The sequence below is a fragment of the Natator depressus genome, chromosome 4, assembly GCF_965152275.1.
Source record: "Natator depressus isolate rNatDep1 chromosome 4, rNatDep2.hap1, whole genome shotgun sequence".
In the NCBI taxonomy this organism is placed as follows: Eukaryota; Metazoa; Chordata; order Testudines; family Cheloniidae; genus Natator; species Natator depressus.
The window spans coordinates 126463475-126480606 of NC_134237.1; positions in this window are offsets into that span (position 1 = coordinate 126463475).

The following is a 17132-nucleotide window of genomic DNA, read 5'->3' on the forward strand; positions in this document are numbered from 1 at the left end:
ACTTCCACTACTTCCTTCCGCTGGATAGAATCAGAAGTTAGCACCTGAACTCCGTGCCATAGGCTCAGACTTTCCATTAGCCGAAGTGGTTCCAGTTCCAAAATCCAGGCAGGAGGCTCCAAATTCCAGCTCTGCTGACACCACCAACCTGTGAGTTCTAGTAACTGTGAAATGACCACAGATTAGTTACGCTGTCTTAGGTTTATATAGCTCCCTGCCCCCCTTTAACCTTTAATCCAAAAGGGTAACAAGTTCACTGCCGCCTGTGTGTGTGTGCTGGAATCCTAGAAGCATAAGCTCGTCCCTTTTTAACTAAAGGAGGTCATCCATGTCTTACTACATTATAAAGCCTGTAGCAAACAAATGAGCAGATCCAGTTCCACCCAGGAGAGGATAGTGGTAGCATTTGGTCTTATCAGGATCTTATGCTGTGCTGGAATAGGTATTTTGCCTTTCATGTTCCTCCCCAGGCACCGAAGCCAACTTCCATCGAAGTCAATAGCAGTCTAGACCTGAAACCACAGGAAAGTGACTAAAGTTTCCTCTAATATAGATGCATTTTGATACCCCAGTGAGTAATTTTACTGCCCCTCTCATTGCTCCAGGTCCTCATTTCCACTATACTGACAATCTGTTTAAACACTGTAGATATTTGAAATCAACAAGTTTTTCTAGGAGATTTCATCTTGAATGACAGCTGTGATTAAGTATTATTAGCTTTCCTTCTCCTGTCTAATTTGACGTTCTCATGCCAGAAATAGAGCAATCCATTTGTCAGCCACAGCATTGTTTATCCAGATATCTCCATGGCCTGGAAAAAAAGACCACATATGCAGGCTGTGTACTGAAGTGTCTGAATATGTTACATTTGAAGCCAGGCTACCACAAGGAACAGCTGTACCATGGCCTGTTGGAAAGCCCTTCAGATTGAGTGCTAAGAGATTGTTGGTTACATGCTGATTTAAAAGACAGGGGGGAAGGCCGGGGGGAGAAGGCATTATTGATACCGAGAGCTGATACACAACTGTCCAGTAATATCTGTACCATTGCCAAATAAAAAGATCAGATCAGAAATAGACACCGCAGGCATTTGATTTCTGATTTGGGGAATGGAGAAACTTTGGTGCCATTCATGTAATCTGTGCTTGCTATGCTACTTTATAAGTGGAACATTTTATTGTAATTAGAGATGAGCCACCCAGACCCTCAGATATGAACTTCAAGGGTGAGTCTGATGAAATTTCAGGGTGGTTCAGATACAAACCCATGCATGTGCATTCATCATGCAGGCCTGGCTTCTGGGTGACATCCAAAAGTAGAAATTCCCTATTTTCCACTGGTAGGCAGTTCCAGCATGGCTAAGGATGGCAGAATTCTCTTGAGACCATCCAATCTTTGTCATAGCTGATATCTGAAAACTAGCAATAGAAAAAACTCCAAAAGGTTTGGAAGCTCAGATAGGTATAATTCAGTCTTTCATCCAAAGTTTCTCTGAACATCTTGGGGTTGTACATCTGATCACGAGCTTTCTTGCAAGATTTCATAGCCTTTCAGTGGGACCAGAGAACCCATGAGAACAGCCTTCTTGAGGTATGCACTTCTAAACCCAGACAGAACCCAGAAATTATATATGAATGAATGAAGTGGAAAGGAGGGTACTTCATCTTTTTCAGATCTGAAAAGAAAGTTTGTTTTGAGTTCTGGGTGAAGCTTCAAGTGGTGAGTCCTAAAATGAACTTGTTCCACCCCTGCCTAGTGAACAATCACCAGGTACAAGTGGTGTGTATCAGATTTAAAAGGAAATGCCCGTAGAAAACCAGACAAAGAATACATAGCGTTGGATCTATGCAGCTAAGATAGAGCGGTCAGTGATATTTCCATCAACTCCTAGCAAAGAAAAAAAAAAAAAAAAAAAAAAAAAAAAGAGATGATGAAGTTTCTAGAGCAACACAGGGAGAAGTGCTGAAAGAACCTAACACTTAGAGCAGGCTAAAAAGCTTGTGAGGACCAAATGGCAGTTTAAGCAGCAACTCAAACACAAGAACTAACAGAAAAAGGTGGACAGAAAAGGCCTCATTTTGATCTCACACAGGTGTAACTCTACTGACTTAAGTAGAGTGATTCTTGATTTAAACTGGGGTAAATGAGTTCAGAACCAGGCCCAAAGACAGGCAAAACGGAATCAAGGTGTGAAGGTTTAGAGCCAGATTCTGGACTCAGTTTACATTGATGTCCAGAGTAACTCTGATGTCACTCCCCATCTCAAATCCAGGCCAGATCGGCACTGACCTCTGATGACTGGCCTATGGCTTGTGTTATATGAAATGAGTTTGGCGGTCTCAATCTAGTTGACCAGAAACAAACACCATCATAACTGGCAACAAGGGCTGAGCAGAAATTAGGTTCTTTCCCCTCCCCATGGAAAATGTAGACAAAAATGATATTAATTTTTTGTCAAAAACCCAAATTCCAAAAACCAAAATCTTAGATTTTTTTTTTTTAAATAAAAATAAGCTACCATCCAAGCTCTGTGGAAAGCAGACACTCTTTCAGTGAATATTTTCACGGAGTCAAAAACCCATTTTCCCCTGGGAAAAATTTTCAACCAGTCCTACTGGCAACCATGCAGGCCAAGAACCAAATAGACCAGTGAGATTTTATTATCCTCACACTCTTAGTCCTGTTCTTTGTGGGCTGGGGTTGTAGGGAAGCATGGAGAAACTCACAGTTGCCTACGTTATAGCTGGTCAAATGATACCATTCTCCGAGCTACCCGTCTTGCAACTTTCATGGAAACTGGATTCACACAGGTTTAACAAACAATAATAAGCATAGAGGCCCTGTAATTATTTCTGCTGTGACTACCTGTAGGATCCCCTGGGTCAGAGAGGCTGTTGGAAGGCAGCATTGAATGCTGCTTCCTGTTTCTTGTGCAACAATCTCAGAAGAATTTCAGGGTTTCTGCACCAAGATGAATGCACCAGGGGGAAATGATTGCAGTGAATAGAATAAAGAACCTGGATTGTGGAGGAACAGATCCTTGTCATGTTGTAGCTGGCAGTAGGAGTGTAAGCAGTGCTGAATTATTCAGTCAGCCAAGCGAACTGGGAATACAGATGGTACTAATTAGAACTAATGATAGGCAAATACAAAACAGTGGGGATGACAAATGTTTGAAAATATTTCTACTGAGAGTGCGAGAGGGAAAGGGGCACCTCACAGGCCTTTCCTGGACAGCACTCTGCAGTGGATGTTTATTTAATCTACACATTCCCCCCTCTCACAGCCTCTCTCAATCCCATATCATTTCCTCCTTCAACAGCTGCAACAGTGGGGGATAGAGGAACAGTGGAGACTCACACCTGTCACTTGCTGATCATCTTGCAGGAGCCAGGAGGATGGCTGGTATAGCCCCAGGAGAATCATTATGTCATTTCAGGATCATGCTCCATCTTCACAGGTCGGGGGACTGAGGACAGGGGTGCCATTTGCGGGGGATGTGGGGGCTTTAAACACCCTCTCCTCCCCCCTTCCCCCCCGAGTTTTGTACCTGAGGTCTGCTCACAGATGGAGCTCTTAACTGCAACACAGCTTGAATGTGATATGTGATGAGTTTTGTGCTGCTCCCAGTTTCCGCCTTTGGGGCGGAGAGTTTGTAACAAACAAAGTCAGGTTGATTAAGATAACAAAAGGCTTATCATTAAGTTAAACTTAGAATCGTTAAAAAGAAAAAAGAAAAGGAGTACTTGTGGCACCTTAGAGACTAACCAGTTTATTTGAGCATGAGCTTTCGTGTGCTACAGCTCACTTCATCGGATGCATAGCATATCGTGGAAACTGCAGAATCGTTAGATGATCCTGAAAACATTGCCAGACACTCCAGTTAAAAGACAGGAAACAAAGGGTAGGAATAAATGGTGAGAATGGAGAGAGATAAATAGTAGTGTCCCCAAGGATCTGTACTGGGACAGGTGCTGTTCAACATGTTCATGAATGATCTGGAAAAAGGGGTAAATAGTGAGGTGGCAAAATTTGTAGTTGATACAAAATTACTCAAGATAGTTAAGTCCAAAGTTGACTGCAAAGAGTTACAAAGGGATCTCACAAAACTGGGTGACCGGGCAACACAATGGCAGATGAAATTCAACGTTGATAAATGTAAAGTAATGCCCATGGCAAAATATAATCCCAAATATACATACAAAATGATGGGGTCTAAATTAGCTGTTACCCGTCAAGAAATAGAGTCATTGGAACCATTGCGGATAGTTCTCTGAAAACATCCACTCAATGTGCAGCAGCAATCAAAAAAGCAAACAGAATGCTGGGAATCATGAGGAAAGGGATAGATAATATGACAGAAAATATCAAGTTGCCTCTATAGAAATCCACGCCCACATATTGAATACTGCGTGCAGATTTGGTCAACCCATCTCAAAAAAGATACATAAGACTTGGAAAAGGTACAGAGAAGGGGAACAGAAACGATTAGGGGTATGGAACAGCTTCCATATGGGGAGAAATTAAAAAGACTAAGGGGAATATGATAGATGTCTATAAAATCATGAATGGTGTGGAAAAATTGAATAAGGAAATGTTATTTACTCCTTCACATATCCCCTGGCAAAGAGTTCCACGGGTTGACTGTGAAGAAATACTTTCTTTTGTTTGTTTAAAACACGCTATGTATTAATTTCATTGGGTAACCCCAAAACCAGGGGTCACCCAATGAAATTAATACATAGCGTGTTTTAAACAAACAAAAGAAAGTATTTCTTCACAGTCAACCCGTGGAACTCTTTGCCAGGGGATGTTGTGAAGGCCAAAACTATGGAGGATAGGTCCATCAATGGCTACAGTGCCTACTAGGGTGGGCAGGGATCCAACACCATGCTCTGCATGTCCCACACCTCTGTTTGCCAGAAGCTGGGGGTGGGCGACAGGGGATGAATCACTTGATTATTGCCCTGTTCTGTTCATTCCCTCTGAAACACCTGGCACTGGCCATTTTCGGAAAACAGGATACTGGGCTAGATGGACCATTGGTCTTACCCAGTATGGCCATTCTGATGTTCTTATATAGAACCCAGATGTATCTGTCCCTCACTGTAACCCACTGGACCCCACTTCCCTCCCAGAGCTGAGATAGAACCCAGGAGTCCTGAGGGGTCTCTCTCTCCCTCTGCAGAGTTAGTAACAAGTAAAAATATACATTAAAATTTTAAACCTAACCAGTGTCCCTTAAGTGACTTGCCACAAGATGTCAGAACATGTTAGTATTAGAGCTGAGTGGGTCTAATATTTATTTAAATTTCCTTTCTTTTACATACGAATTAAATACAGTGTTCCTGTCAGCTGACTGTTAAGTTATCTGCCCAAAAACTCTAGTTTTCAAGTGCCTAAGTAGCTCCTGGAATCTCAGTTGAAGTTACTTCCCCTACCAAAATCTGAAATGACACCGCTGCCAGAGGGTGGGGCTTTGCTACAGGTGTCGGTGAAGGTCCACAATGGAGCAGGCCTTATGGCCATTGGGATCTTAGCAACAAGGAGACCGCATATCTCCAAAGAATCTCTCTGGGAACCAGTTCTCTTCCTCAGCACCCTAGGGTGAGTCACATAGGACTCAGTTGTGCCACATAGTCACTATCCTGCACTGGGGGTGGTGCAGGAGCACCCTGGGAATCGCACCTACTTCTACACTGCAGTGGGTAGCTGCATAGTCTCGCCATGGCTGTGGCCTCACCTCCACCCCGACCCCTTTGTAGTGACCTGCAAACCCAGGCCATCCCAAGATGTGAGTAGTCCCTGGGCTTGGGAGAACACCCAGACCGCAATAGTCCCTGGCTACTTCACCCAGGTATGAAGTGGGACGGATGGTTCCAGGACCTATCCCTCCTCTTGAACACCTCTGGAGAAGCCAGGCATGATATCCCCAGCTTACAGTTGGATAGGCTGAGGTGTAGCACTTAACACATCCCAGAGAGGTGGGGATGAGAAATTAAATTAGATTGCAAACTGCTTGGGGCCAGGACTTTCTCTTTCTGTGTGTTTGTGCTGTCAATCAAGGAAGCAAAGACCACAGTCAGTCAGATCACTTCCCATGGCGTGCAACCTCTGCCCGTTGCAGGTCACAGGGAGCAGGCTGGCAATAGCTGTTGTCAGGTAGCAGTGTGGAGATGTTGGTTACATCGTAGTGCCGCGGGCCTGCATTCAAGCTCTGCTGATCCTTCCATCGTGCCAGAAAATGCTGAATGTAATGGTGAGGTCAGTGATATCAACTATTAGGAACTGGAATTAAGACCATCAACATACATTTCAGTAGGTCTCAGAACAGCTGTAACATGGTGATAAGTTTCAGGCACAAAAGGTTTTCTACTGGTGATTCAAAGCGTGAAAAGCCCAAAGCAGAACCCCAACCACTTGCAGTAATGGTGTTTCCCCATCAGCAAGCAGTGGGTTGGGAGCATTTGTGGCATTTACTCTTTTCAGTCCTTCAGCCACACTGGGCAAGATCATGACCAAAGCAGGAGTAATGTACGAGGGAGTAGGAGCAGTAAGGCCAGGTTTAGAATAGAAAGACCCAAAGTATCTATACTTCAGTACTACTCACACTCCCAAATTTTTGTTCTCCCCGTATTCTAGTCCGGACACATTTCTCACTACTAAAATAAGCCACTGTGGGGAGAACACTAGCCACAGTATCACATGCTCAGAGTGTGCGTGTTTGTTTTTTTTAATTAGATTGGTAATAAATTAATGCCGGACCTGATATTTTAGTCAGCCATTTCCCAGCCTTTAAATGGATGTTAAGTACTGGCAATTAAAGTAAGGCAATTAAAGTAAGATTTCAGGACTGTCACTCTAAAGCCTAGAATGTCTGTACAGTCAATGTGGCGTGATGGAAACAGCTACAAGCATGGTTGAGAGCCCTTTTTGTTCAGAATATCGCCAGATTGAATCATCACTGGGATTTGCGGTCTGTGACCATCCAATTTCTAAGTTCTCAGACATTTTGACTATGAATTACACCTATATGATAGCAAGTCATCTATCTATGCCACACCAAGAGTCCTAGACCATTGTGATATCAGAGGTTACTCAACCAATCACCACCCTTACTCTACAGATAATTTGCATGCAACAGTTCCATTGGTTGTATGAGATGGTGGATTACTTGGCCTGGCTACCAGAGTTTTTCAAAATTACCCACACAACCAACACACAATAACCCCAAACACAGGTAGTCCCTCACCGCAGCACACACCCCTCATACGCTACCCAAACAAATCAACGCAAACCTCCCAGCACAACCCCCAGACACAAACCAACACAACCACCCACCCAAACAAAAACCAGCATACACAATAACCCCAAACACACTCCAATCACAAACCATTAACTTCAGTGGCAAAGCCACGGGTCATCATTATTTGAGTATGAATTACTGAGCAGCGGGGCTATCATAACTGAAAAAAACATCTGGGAAACTGGAGAAGAAGAAGAGATCTAAGATAACTTATGTGACCCACATTATGGTAGTATCAGAGAACCTCACAATCATTTATCCTCACAACACACCTGTGAGGAAGGGCAGTGCTATTATTCCCCTTTCACAGATTGGGAACTGAAGTGCAAAGAGACTTCAGTGATTTAGCCAATGTCACTCAGGATAGTGGTATCAGAGCAGGGATTTGAAGTCAGGTCTAACTTCCAGGCACATGCCATAGCCACTGAACCATTCTTCTCCTCTGTTGAGCTGGCTCTCATAACATCCCTGTGAAGCAGGGAAATGTAATTACAGCTGGAGAACTAAGGCACAGAGAGACTAATTGACTTACCCAATGCCCCACAGGGAATCTGTGGCAGAGCTTGGAATTTAACCCTGGCCTCCTAAGTTCCAGTCCAGTCTCCAACCTGCAATGAGAAGAAAATACTTTCTGAAGGGGGCTATGTAGAAGCTCTTTCTGAAAATAGCCCCCTCATCACTTTCACGTCTCATTTGAGAGGAGAGGGTAACAGCAGCAGGACACAAGGTGGAATCGAAGTGCAGAGGCATCCTGCTGAAAGCTTACAGTGAGCTGCTGTCAGGGCCCTGCTCAGGGTGTGTTTCCCACAGTCCTGGCCCATTGGATAGTACAGCATAAAGCACAACTTCCATCTGGAATCTCCATCCAAATATTGTTTCAGCTTGTGCAGTGGGGAAAATATTTAGGGAAGTTGACTAAGGCCACTGGTAATCTTCATTGCTAACCTCAGCGAGGGGAACACAGAGGGAGCCGTCTTTCTCTGGCTCGCAGGTCGTGCTGCTGTGCAAAAATGCTTACTGTTGCTGAGCCACATGTTCGCCGGGAAGCTGAAATCACTCCTGAAAATCATGAGGCACTGGTATAGTTCAGCTGTTGTAAGGAGGAAGAGAAAGAGCACACAAACAGAACTCAGTGGTCTTCTACGTTTTCCCATCTGTGTGTTGTAGCCAGCTGTCATCTCGCCACTATACCTTTGTAGCTCTTCCGATAGGGTCTGTCTTCACTATGTGTGTGCACAGTGCCTGCGACAATGGGGCCCTGATCCTTAAATGGGGGACCTTCAGGCACAACCTCAGTACAAACAAACATACATCTTGGCAAGACAGCAGGGCTGCTTTTCTCTCACACTGGGTAGGTAAGCAAGCAGGTTTTGCATTCAGATTGGAAAGGAAAGTGTGTCCTGATGTAACAAACATAAGCATCCATCTATTATATTAATTCAGTGATCCCATCATCACTAAGGAGCGAGACGCCACTCACACAACTGAAAATGGCATTAATTGCACCTGAAAGGAGCATCGTCTCCACTCCTGAGTGATTCGTGCGCTCTGAAACAAATACTCACCAGCAACCACACACCACACAACAGAACCACTAACCCAGGAACCTATCCTTGCAACAAAACCCATTGCCAACTGTGTCCACATATCTATTCAGGAGACACCATCATAGGGCCTAATCACATCAGCCACACTATCAGAGGCTCATTCACCTGCGCATCTACCAATGTGATATGTGCCAGCAATGCCCCTCTGCCGTGTACATTGGTCAAACTGGACAGTCACTACGTAAAAGAATAAATGGACACAAATCAGATGTCAAGAATTATAACATTCAAAAACCAGTCGGAGAACACTTCAATCTCTTTGGTCACTCAATTACAGACCTAAAAGTTGCAATTCTTCAACAAAAAAACTTCAAAAACAGACTCCAACGAGAGACTGCTGAACTGGAATTAATTTGCAAACTGGGTAAATTAATTTAGGCTTGAATAGAGACTGGGAGTGGATGTGTCATTACACAAAGTAAAATATTTCCCCATGTTTATTTCCCTCCCCCCCCAATACTGTTCCTCACATGTTCTTGTCAACTGCTGGAAATGGCCCACCTTGATGATCACTACAAAAGGTCCCCCCGCTCTCCTGCTGGTAATAGCTCACCTTACCTGATCACTCTCATTACAGTGTGTATGGTAACACCCATTGTTTCATGTTCTCTATGTATATAAATCTCCACACTGTATTTTCCACTGAATGCATCCGATGAAGTGAGCTGTAGCTCACGAAAGCTTAGGCTCAAATACATTGGTTAGTCTCTAAGGTGCCACAAGTCCTCCTTTTCTTTTTGTGGATACAGACTAACACGGCTGCTACTCTGAAACCTGTTTTTAACGTTCGCCCGCAATTCACGTAGCTGATGCATCTGGATGCTGGCTTCACAGCCAAACCAAACAACCCTGGGGTTGTGCCCCACTGCCAGGCAGCCCCACACCAGAGAGTGCCTGTCACTGCTGGAGCAGCACTGCTGACCTTAGAATGGGAAAGTGAAGCTCTTGCCTGCGCCACACTTTTAAAAAAGCAGATTAACCCTGATTGTCTTGGCTAACTCTCTGGAATTTCCTTCCTTGCCCTGGAGACCGAGTGTTCTGTGGAGATGAAAATTAATGCTGACGCAGCTTGAGTTTGTGTGTGTTTTCAATTATTCTTTTTTTCCTTTTAGGACGAAGAAAGTGAAAATTCAGTGGCTGCTATAAATGATCCTGTTTTAACTGTAAACCTATTCGCAGGATATAGGATAGGATCAGTCACCAACAGAGTCTCTCCTCCTCTTTACGTTTCCGAGTTATGTGTAAAATGAAATGAGTAAAAACCATGCATTTGGCATGAGACCCCATTTCATTTTTGCTAAATAAACGATGGCTTGGAAAGGCATCACATCCCAAGTGGTTCTTTTTTGTCTTTGTTTTTCCCATTCTGGTCCTTAGCAGGAGTGGGGAGAATGAATGTAAATGGCGAAATGTTGGAAGGGGTAAAAGGGCATCCGGCAATAATCCAACATACAAAAGCACATCAGTGAAGGAAGGTGTACAACCATCAGGAAACCCAGAATAGCCTCCACATACATTGAACACCTCTCCAGGAATTTGCATCAGTTACCCTTCAAGAACAGAGCCTGGTCTATTAACCCTAACTGTACCCTCGATTTCATTCATATGTGCCTATGTACTGCACAGGAGAACAGAAGAGAAGGCAAGCTACTGTGTCAAAGCAACCCCAACCTGACTAGAAATGAGGATCCATTGTTCCCACCACTTGTGCTGGTGGTAGGTAGCTCAATAGACTGGATCGGACGTAGGCAGTATGGGAGGGAAAGAGACTCTCTCTTAAGCATGCTTCCCTGATCTTGCAGAAATTTTTATGCAGCTACACCACTCAGAGCATGGATTAGCAGGCCCACCGATGGCCTCGGTCACAGCCTCATCCCCTCCAAACCCAGCAGCCAATCAGCATGATACTGCTTCCCTACTCTGCACCTCTTCTTCCCACACTGTCTCAAAGGGGCTTTGGGGGAACTACTGGCCCACACCAGCTGCTCCAGTCAGACCTCATTCACGGGTGGCCTAACTCTCCCTGGAGAGTCGCATTGATAGCCAAGTCATTTCTAGGGTTGCCAACCCTCCAGGATTGTCCTGGAGTATCCCAGAATTAAAGATTAATCTTTAACCGAAGAGCATGTCATGTGTGGAAACCTTCGGGAATACGTCCGACAAAAAATTGGCCACCCCAGTCACTTCTGATATGGCACTGGCTAGAAGAGCACTCTCAAGAAGTGTTCTGGATGAAGAAATTACTGGGGGACACCCATTGGGACGGGAGGACCCGTTTTGCCAAATTTAGAATAAGAGCTGGACAAACAATGTGAACATTTTTTCACATAAACATTTACTTGAATTGGTAAATGAACTCATTTTGATCCCATTCCCCTTCACTTTGCAATCCGTTGCTACTAATACCGGAATAATCATATTCTACTCCCATAAATATCCACGAAGAGCAAATTTCAAAGTCACATGTGCAAGTGAAATAACTGTCATCTTGGCCATCACCAGGACTGAGGCCAACACATCTGTAGCTCAGAGCATGAGCCTCCAGGAGTTTGAACTAAGGGTACATCTACACCGTTAATCATAGGTGCTGACCCCGTGGGGGCTCTGGGGCTGGAGCACCCATAGAAAAACATAGTGCGTGCTCAGCACCTAATGGCAGTCCTGCCAATCAGCTCCTCCCTTCCCTCCCAGCACCTCCCACTGATCAGCTGTTCAGTGGCATGCAGGAAGTGCTGGGGGTGAGTGGGAGGAGGGGGAGAGGGAGTGGAATGGGCCAGGAAGAGGCAGGGGGCGGAGCAGGGGTGGGAAGAGGCGAGGCAAGGGCTTGTGGGAAGGGATGGGGTGGGGGCGGGGCCTGGGTCAGAGCAGGGGGTTGAGCACCCCCTGAGAATTCAGGAAGTCGGCACCTCTGCTGTTAATTAAGGTGTGATTGTAGTGCGGGTAGGCACACCCATACTAGTTTCAATCTAGCTAGCGCAGGTCACAAAGAGTAGTGAAGACATGGTGGCATGGACTTCAGAGCAAGCTAGCAACTTGAGTACTTACCCAGAGACCCTGGCAGGCTTGTGCTGGGGCAGCTAGCCTACACTGAAGTCCATGCCACCACATCATCACTACTGTTACCTGAACTAGTTAGATTAAAGGGACCATTAAGTCACATCTTAATTTGCAGTGTAGATATACCTAAGACCCCCTCCGTTGACAGCTGTAGCAGACTCATATCCTTAATCTGATTCCTGGGAAAAATTCTACAACCTGTGTATATTGCAGGTAGGACTAAATAATCATATTGGTCCCTTCTGGCAGTGAAGTCTATGAATCCTCTCTAGATAAAACATCGGGGTGTGTGTCACATAATACAAGAGCTGGTCAAGAAATGGAAGAAAGAGGGGTTTTTTCCCCTATTGAAAAATTTGAAATTTTTCAGCCAGCTCTGTATAACATAGGCTGAACAGTGGGTTACATGAATATTTGTGGAAATCAAACTTTCAAATTTGCACATTTAAGAATTCACACTGGCTGTGCTTGTGTGTTTGGAGGGCCGGGTAGGGAAGGCTGTGCCTCCCCAAATCCTGACCCTATCTGCCCCCTCCCACTTCCTGCCCCCTGACTGCCCCCCTCAGAACCCTCGACCCATCCAACCCCCCAGTCAGGGAATAGAAACACCCTGTGATTTATCGGACTCCTCACAGCTCAAATGTAGAATATTTGAGATCAGTCCATTTGGCTTCGGCAAAATACATGATTCTCAATGCCATAGTTTATTTTATTGCAAAATATTGTTTTCAGAGCACAGGCGCCTGTTAGTTTTCAAAACTGCCTTTTAAAAATAGCTTAAAAGGAAAAGATTTAGTGAATCTGAAATGTTTCTCAAAACTTAAAATTCTAGAGGTTTTGTGAAATCCAGACCTTTCCTGAGTTCTCCCATTTCTAGTTATATATCTAAGATATACATACATGGTCCCCATTACAGAGCATTTGAGCAATTTAATGTATTTGTCCTCACAACACCTCTCTGAGGTAAGGAACTACTGTTATCCCAGTTTTACAGATGGGGAACCAATAAGGCGGCTACGTCCCAGCTCCTCAAAGATTTCAATGAGTTAGGTGCCAGTGAGAATCTGGACTTAAGTGACTTGTCCAAAGTTACACAGCAAGCCTGAAGCAGACCTGGTATTTGAACGCTACTCTCCAAAGTTTGAGGCTAGTGGCTTAGCTATTGGACCATCCCTCGTCTCAGTTACAGGAAGTGGAAAGGCAGAGTGCAGCAAAGGCAGCTATGAAGAATTCTAGTGGGAGATAAGAATGTCGTAGAAAAAGTGATTCTGTAGGTAGGTGAGGATCTTGAACAGAGGTGAGCAAACTACGGCCCGTGGGACCGTCCTGCCCGGCCCCTGAGCTCCCGGCTGGGGAGGCTAGCCCCTAGCCCCTTCCCTGCTGTTCCCCCTCCCCTGCAGCCTCAGCATGCCGCGCTGCCAGTGCGGGAAGGGGCTGCACTGCGGGGGCAGGGGAGAGCAGGGACGGAGGCTCACCTGCAGCCACAGGGGAGCAGGCAGGCGGTGCGGGTGGCGGGAGCGCAGCAAACGCGGGCGGAGGACTCAGGAGGAGCAGTGGACGGCCGTGCAGCCGGCCAGATAGAAGCGGTGCTTTGAAGGAGAAACCGCCGCTTCTCTCCGGCTGCCCCTACTCCTCTTAAGTCCTCTGCCTATGTTCGCAGGGCCACACTCTGAAAGGGGTTTTAGAGGGGGGGTTGGATAGGAGGTGAGGTCCCGGGGGCCTGTCAGGGGGCAGGGGTATGGATAGGGGTTGGGGCAGTCAGGGAGCAGGGGGAGTTGGATAGGCGGTGGGGTCCCGGGGGGGCGGTTAGGGGCAGGGGGTCCCAGGAGGGGGTGGTCAGGGGACAAGGAGTAGGGGGGGTTGGATAGGTCGAGGGTTCTGATGGGGGGCAGTCCGGGGGCGGGAAGTGGGAGGGGGCAGATAGTGTTAGGGTTTGGGGAGGCACAGCCTTCCCTACCCGGCCCTCCATACAGTTTTGGAACCCCGATGTGGCCCTCAGGCCAAAAAGTTTGCCCACCCCTGGTCTTGAGCCTTTCTAAGAAAGATCAATTCCCATGTAACCCACACACCTCCTGGGTCTGGTGTTCTGTCCCGTCTAGTGGCACCGGGACTACATAGAGATTAATGAGTCTGCTCTACAGCCTTAGTTAGCAGGCATATGGCTTTTAGCTCATGCAGTAGAGGCTCATTCTCTAAGCTCCAGGTTTGATCCCACCTGCAGATGACTGGGGTCTGTCGGTGTTACACCCATTCAGAGAAAGTTACTAAAAGATATTTTACAGGGCCTGTGGCAAGATGGCACTGATTTCATCATCTGGGAGCCAGTCTCGCAAAGGTTTCCCCTTCCCCACAAACCTGGGTTGCAGGTGTGTGTATAAATTTGAGTGAGGCGGGGAAGGAAAGTGAAAGAGAAAATCGTTTTAGTGGTGATGCTGCCTGGAGCCTGCTCTCTGGGGAGACAATAGGCACGGCTAAGCAAGGGCTCAGCTGCATTAAAGAATCACTGGATTTTTACAGTACTGTCAACTCTTGCAATTTTATGGTGAGTCTGGGGGTAGCTGGTGGTTTTTCTGAATGCTCCAGCTCTTATCATAGAATATCAGGGTTGGAAGGGACCTCAGGAGATCATCTAATCCAACCCCCTGCTCAAAGCAGGACCAATCCAGATCCCTAAATGGCCCCCTCAAGGATTGAACTCAGAGCCCTAGGTTTAGCAGGCCAATGCTCAAACCACTGAGCTATCCTTCCCCTCCCCCAGACTCAGGTAATTACAAAAGAATCTCAGCTTTCATGTTTTTAAAGTTGCAAGTTTCCAGTCCTTGTGGTTGCAGACAACACTTGACCACGTGAACCCTAATTAGTGAAAGAAACAGAAGGCAAATAAAAGTAATAACTGTTGGGTTCTTTTAAAAAAAGATCTCATAATTTTTTGATACCTGATTTGTGATTTTTGAAGGCTTGCAGTTAGCAGTTCTATTTTTAAATCCAATGGGGGCCTCACCTCCCGGAGGCTACCGGTTGGCAAATGCTATTCCTTCACCATCAGCCGGCAGAAGGTGTGTGGCTCACTTTGTAGGGTGAACCCAGAGTGAGGATAACCAAGGCTGGGATCCATAACAAATTTTGGAGCTTCTTCTAAAGAGCATCAAGAGCAGCTCCAGAATCTTCCTCCAAGTGCCCTCCTTGGCGAAACATATGATCAGCTCTTAATTAGCAAATACAAATATATCTTCCATTACAACCAAACCAGATACGTTTGATTTTTCCTTGATTTGCTGTAGAATCAGGCTACCTTTCCAAACATGAGCGTCTTTGATCAAAAGGATCCAGTCATGCTGCCTTCCTCTATCCTTAGCTGTTTCCCCTTTGCAATTCTTTGCACATACTGGGGGACAGGAGACTCAGGGGCAGATTGAGATTGCATGGGAATCCTCTTTACTAACTTTGTATTACGCCAATCAAACATAACTCTTCAAAATTCTAGGCTGAGATTACACCACCGAGCTGTGGTGGAGAAGAATTTCTTTAAAATTCCCAAGGTTTTGTTGTTTTTTTTTTTTAAATAATTTGCAAAGAAAACCACTAAAATTCTCTCTCCAGCCAAAGAGATGGTGCATCTCTACTCCAAACCCAACTAATCAAACCTTAAGGCACAGGTGAACATCATGTAGAGACCATTATGCTCTTTACACAGTGTTCTGAGTACTGAAAGCCAACAGACAATCTGATGATGAGTTTCCTTTGATGAGGAATAAAAAAGCTCAATGTATTTTTCATTTTCAAGAGATAGAAGGGTGGGAAGGGCATTGTTACGGATCACCGGTCAGGTACAGGAAAATGCAATAAAAGGGGGACATGATCAACTTTTTGCTTGAAGTAGAACAAGACGTTTTAGTAGCAAGGAATTCCTTGACCTAATCTTATTTATTTCTAAGGCTCTAAGAAGGACTCCAGCCTAGATCAACATCTTGATTATTCCTATGAGTAGCACTGCAGGAAGGTATTTTTAAATAGGATAAAAATCAAGGGGAGGATAGAGGTGTTGGTACAAAGATTTCCTGAAAAAGAACCTCACAGCTGGTGACAGGGATATCGACAGGTGGGACACAAATAAGTTTGGCAAGTCAAAGTTACATGTTCAGAAAGCTTCGTGCTACACGTCAACAACAGAAAAGACTTCACACTCAGGGCAAAACTCACAGGAAAAAGAACAGGGGAGAAGTGAGGATAGGAAAGGTGGCACCAGCTGACCAAGCCAGGAAAAATTAAATCAACAGGGAAGGTGGAGCTGGAGAAATCAGCAATTAAAAGGTAAACATCACTTTTTGGTCCTGCTTAAAGATCTTCCCCTTTGATAAAGCCATAACCACAACGGCATTCACAACAACATTTTCCCACTCCACTCCTCTGCCCCACCCTAACATTAAAAACTTCCTCAAGCAGAGCTTCCTTTAAGAGAGGTTTTAGAGTAACAGCCGTGTTAGTCTGTATTCGCAAAGAGAGAAGAGCCAAAGAAAGTCCAGCAGGGCTCGTTATGCCAGTGCAATTAACCTGGGAATTGTTGAGATTTTACAGTGTTGGCTTCTATTACAAATCCCTAGACAGGATACAATTACCCTTCCTCCAGCAGCTCAATGCCTAGCACTGCTGTGACGTAACTCCAGTACTGACTTGGCAGGAAGAGCACTACGTCTTGAATCACTAGCCTTCCCTTCTGCAGCACCCAGGGTTTCCCCCTGGGCCTCACCCAGGCAACTACTGATCAGCCCCTGCCCTGCTTATTCTCTAGAACCCCAGGTCATACCATTGCAGGTACCAACAGCTGAGATGCATAAACTTAGCATTCAGATCCGAGGGGTGATAAATGTGCTGTTTTCAGGTTAGCTCTCTTTCCCCGGGTTTCATTTCATTACTGTACATCAGAAGAGCTTTCTTCCAACGCTTTGTTAATTTGCCAACCTAAATCCTGTGGCATCTGTTGAGGGGAAAATAAGCCCATTCACCTTATCCATCATTTTAAGGACAAGCATCATCCTTGATGCTTTATAAAGTCCAGCAGGGTTTGTAGGCGGCCTTTACATTTGTCTGGCAAAACTGTGCAGAAAGGACAACTTCACCTTTCTGGGCACCTGATATATATTTCAAGTACTTAATTTAAATGA